This window comes from Myotis yumanensis, unplaced genomic scaffold (genome assembly GCF_028538775.1).
Source record: "Myotis yumanensis isolate MYYU_CA2020_CCGP unplaced genomic scaffold, mMyoYum1.0.hap1 SCAF_2, whole genome shotgun sequence".
NCBI classification, from domain to species: Eukaryota; Metazoa; Chordata; class Mammalia; order Chiroptera; family Vespertilionidae; genus Myotis; species Myotis yumanensis.
Window position 1 is genome coordinate 190,954,788 of NW_027223753.1, and position 5,574 is coordinate 190,960,361.

Below are 5,574 nucleotides of genomic sequence, written 5' to 3' on the forward strand. Positions count from 1 at the left end.
TGGTTTAAAAAATATGTGCAGTTTATATAAATTACACACATGGAATATTTGATGCCATACCACTTCTGGGAACAGCACTGCTGCCTCAAGAAGCTACATAAAAAGACCATATACTATATTATTGCAAAACTCCAGTGACAGAAAGCAGTTCAGTGGTTACCAGGCCAGTGGTGAGGGAATGAGATTGGCTGTAATATAGCGTGAAGGAACTTTTTGGAGTGATGAAAATATTCCATCTCATGTTTATGGTAGTGGTTATACTACCTTTGTTAAAATTAATTATACACTTAAAATTTGTGAATTTTTATTCAATTATTTTCTCCAACTTTCCCTGTAAAAACAGAAGAATTGCTTAAAGAATATTTTAATACTGTGACAATGCTCTCTTCTCATTTTTATTCCTTCAAGAAACCACCTGAGTGCTAAGTCTAACAATGATTTTTCTAGGCCCCAGGGCATATAATTGAATATAATATGATACATCCTAACAAGGACTTAAAAATTCTCTCCTTGCCCTAGCCAGTTTGGCTCAGTGGATAGAGTGTTGGCCTGCAAACTGTAAAGTCCCAGGTTTGATTCCAGTCAAGGTCACATGCCTGGGTTGTGGGCTCAATCCCCAGTGGGGGACTTGCAGGAGGCAGCCTATCCATGATTCTCTCTCATCATGGATGTTTCTATCTCTCTCTCCCTCTTCCTTCCTCTCTGAAGTAAATAAAAATATATTTAAAAAATTATCTCCTTTACCATTAAATGTCAATGGCTATAGGAAAAGAGGTTCTGATTCCAGAAACCAATTTTCTTCTCCAGCAAAGTATTTATCTTTCACTTCTGTACATGACAAGTTGATCAAAGAAGAATAAAGTTGCGGAGGAAAGGAATTTATGAAAAAAACAGAAAAGAAAACGTAAGAAAAAAAATGTGTGTCTATATGTATGTGCATTTGTGTGTGAGAGAGAGATAGAGTAATAAAGGGAAAGAGATTGAAGACTTAAGAGAGAAAACTTAGATGGTTGAGCAAAAATAAAAAAAGAACAGATTGTTAGTGCAGTGCTAGGATTTATATTGAGATTAGAGTGCAGGATGATGTATATTTCTAGAAACTTAAAAAGCAAGTTAACTTATTAGCCAATTTTTTTTTTTTTAAGATTCTTTTTTTTTTTTTTAATATATTTTATTGATTTTTTACAGAGAGGAAGGGAGAGAGATAGAGAGTTAGAAACATCGATGAGAGAGAAACATCGATCAGCTGCCTCCTGCACATCTCCCACTGGGGATGTGCTCACAACCCAGGTACATGCCCTTGACCGGAATCGAACCCGGGACCCTTCAGTCCGCAGGCCGACGCTCTATCCACTGAGCCAAACCGGTTTCGGCCAGCCAAATTTTTTAATATAGAAGAGTGTATATTCCTTCAAAATATGCCTCATTTTAAATGTGTTCTTTAAATGATTAGTGATTTGAGATCTCATGTCTATGTTTCCAAAACAATATGTAAAATTTTAAAGATTACTTTCAACAAAATCCCACTATAAATATTGCCTATGCAACATATGATGGGAACAATTGGAAGTGTGGTCTTAAACCATTCAGAGTGTGGAACACAATGAGAGACTAAATGGTTACTTCATAGAGTAAAAGTCTTATACTATAGATATGTAGAAGGAGAGATTAATTTTTTTAGGTTCATTTGAAAAGATTTCTTATAGGAAGTATCATGTGAGGAACATTTTTAATATGATTTTTGAAAGATGCATATATATATATATATATATATATGTATATAAGACAGTTTAATAATTTTAAAAGGGAATATAATGGGAAATAGTACCCTTTCATGGACAAGAAAATTTGGAGTAATAAAACATATATAAGAGTATAATGTAGCCAGAACCGGTTTGGCTCAGTGGATAGAGCGTAGGCCTGCAGACTCAAGGGTCTCAGGTTCGATTCCGGTCAAGGGCATGTACCTTGGTTGCGGGCACATCCCCAGTGGGGGGTGTGCAGGAGGCAGCTGATCGATGTTTCTCTCTCATCAATGTTTCTGGCTCTCTATCCCTCTCCCTTCCTCTCTGTAAAAAATCAATAAAATATATTTAAAAAAAAAAGAGTATGATGTATAACTGAGTTACAATTGACTATTTTGAAAAGTCCTAGAAACTTTTGTTATGTAACAAAATATAATTATGCCTCCAGAATGAACAGGAGTCTATTTTTCTCTGCTTATTTGCAATATCATGTATCTTTCAGTTACCTTTCTTTTTTTTTATCTTGACCAGTAGGTTTCTTTGCATCAAGACCCACAGTGACAACACTGCCATGTTTTTCTTACCAGGGTTCAGCCACGTTAGTCATTCAATCCCCACGCGGTCACTTCATAGGAAATTCCTCCTGAAACCCATTGCTGGGAGGATCACATCTCCTCCACAGAGGTCATGAAATGAGCTTTTCGCAGCACTTTATTACCTAACTAGACATGCATTGCTAAAAATCAAAGCAAGTTCTCTTAAGACAGAAAGTCTGATGACTGATTTTCTATATAGTTTCCAGCAGCCTGGGTGCCCTGCTTTGGGTGACTCTCTGAAAAACTATTTCCTAGAATTCAACAGAGGTACTCAGCATTAACATATGAAAATCAACAGAGGTACTTGGAGTGAACGTGGGAAATGTCCTGCCCAGGACACTCAGATGTGATTGAATATGTGAGGGAGTCAAAACTGTCTTGTTCCTTCCTACCTATATCTTGCCTCTGATCTCCTGGAGCTCATGGGCTTCCCCTGGGTCTGGAGGTTCTCCCTGAGGTACAGAACAACACAGTACTCTGCCAGTGGCTTCAGTTAGGACTCACAGTAAGTTTATTTGGGATGCATTCCAAATTCACTGAATCTTTCAAACCTTTGCTGGTAGGACAGGGTTATCTGGGTTTATGAAAACATGGGTCATTGGGAATTTATGCCATTGATGAAGATTCTTCAGTTTAGAATATTTTTTTCTGCTTATTTCTTAGTCAAAATGTACTCAATCATTGTCTTGTTCCTGCTATTTGCCAAAACACTGTTAAAATAAAGATGAATCTGCACCAATGGGCTTACCCTGTAAGGTAATGCATTAAAAGTCCATTTTCTCAGAAACACCTTAATGAGTGACATTAATTGAAAGAAATCTAGGCACTGTGGAAATATAGCAGGTAGATTATTTAGGACAGGTGATTATTTTAAAGGTCCTGAAATATAGCACATGACACGGACAGCTATCATTCTGCTTAATATAGGCTCTAACATCATCCATGTGGAACAAATTAAATAGTTTCTCTGTCAGTGGCATTGAGAAGAAACTTATATGTAGTTATAATGACATATAAATAACTTCCAATATTACCTTTCAATTTCAAATACCAGTCAGTGTAAATGTAAATGAGTACATTTTCAAGCAAAAGCATATTGAAATGATTTTCCTTCATGATATTTACAAAATATTGATGAGATGAAAATATGCATGGTAGAAAGTTTCTGATTAAAAAAAAACATGGCATGCCCAGCTTAATACATTTCAAAAAATAAGTACTTACTAAACAAAATTAAATAATTTAATAGAGTTTGAAAATGAAAAACTCACAGAGTGAACAAAATATCTAAAATCATATTGAAATTTGTAACATAGTTTTATAAAATAGTTACCAAAAATTTTATGTGTAGCCCAGATTAGTTGTTCTACTGTGCCCATCTAGATTATAAGCAGTAAATGTTGCACATTTACATGGTTACCCTCTTGTTCAGTGTAATTTGCTAATTCTGAAGGGGAACACAATTCTAAGAAGATGACTCTAGCATATGTATAGTATTATTCATATTGTAACCTTTCACTCATGTGTAAGAGTTGAGATTTTATTTAGGAGAGATAAAGTGTACATAAAATATGGTGAATATGCCCTGGACATTGTGGCTTTGTTGGCTGGAGTGTTGTCCCATACACTGAAAAGTTGCAGGTTTGATTCCCTGTCATGGCACATACCCAGGTTTCAGTTTCCCTCGGTCGAAGTGTATATGGAGGCCACCAGTGTTTCTCCTTCACACCGTGTTCCTCTCTCTCCCTCTCTCTTCCTCTTTCTCTATAATTAGCTTTAAAAAAAATCTTCAGGTGAGGATTTAGAAATTTATATAGGATGAATATTGTAGTAATTATCATAATAAAAATACAAATAACATGTTCTGAAATTTCTAGAGATGAACCTAGAAAGGCATAATTGTTTATTTAAGCATTAACACCTCTATGTTCATAGCAGCTTTATTTACAATAGTTAAGATCTGAAAACAGCCCACTTGCCCATAAGTAGATGAATCAATAAAAAACAAACAAACTGTGGTACATTTACAAATTGAATACTTTGCAGCTTTAAAAAAGAAGGATCTCTTACCTTTTGAGACAGCATGGAGGGACCTGGAGGTGATTATGCTAAGAGAAATAAGACCATCAGAAAAAGACAAATATCACATGATCTCACTTATATGTGGCATTTAATGAATAAACTGATGAATAAAATAGAACCAGACCCAGCTGGTGTGGCCCAGTAGTTGAGCTTTGACCTATGAACAAGGAGGTCAGGGTTCCATTCCAGGTCAAGAAAAATGCTGGGGTTTCAGGCTTAATCCCCAGTAGGGAGTCTGCAGAGGCAGCTAATCAATGATTCTTTCTCATGATTGATGTTTCTATCGCTCTCCCTTCCTCTCTGAAATCAATATATACTAGTATATATAGAACCAGAGGCATGGAAATGTAGAATAGACTGACGAAGCTCAGAGGGAAGGGGGATGGGGGAAAGAGATTAATGAAAGAGCTTACATGCATTAACCATGGACACAGACAATAGTGTGGTGAAGGCCTGGGGCAGGGTGGGAACCAAGTGAGGGGGGGGAAGAGAAAAAAAAAGGGAGCCATCTGTAGGACTCTCAACCATAAAAATATTTTTAAAAGAGTGGTGTATATATTGGTAGAAATACGGCATTTGAAGATGGAGGGAAAACATCACAGAGATATGCAAGTGAAATACCATGTCACTTTTTCAGAGGTGCTAGTATACAGGTTGGCTTTAGTACTGGGTAAACGAAAGTGAAAGGAGACATATGGGTGGCAGGGAGAAATGTTTAATTTTGACTAGGACTTTGGCACAGAATGCTAAACCAATTGTGCGACACTTAAACTTTTACTCTGTCTGGATTGTGCAGATTCACAATGAAGTTAAATCATGTGTTTGAAAATAACTTGGTTTCCTTATAGTTAACCCTTATTTCTGCCACTTACTATATGTTTAAGATGACCATATATCTCGATTTACCTGGAATATTCTGATGTAAGCCAACAGAGTAAGATAAATAATTGTTAATGGCTTCCCTTTCTCTCTCAAACATGGGCTGGCTTGGATGATAGGCTTACCTTAGGGTTTGTTTCATTTCTTTAAGATTTGGTTTTCTTAGCTAAATATAGATAATCATCCTAACTATTGCATAATATTGTGGTGAGCAGTAAATGATATAGTGCCTGTAGAGTACTTAATTTGATATCATAGTGCAAACAAACGAT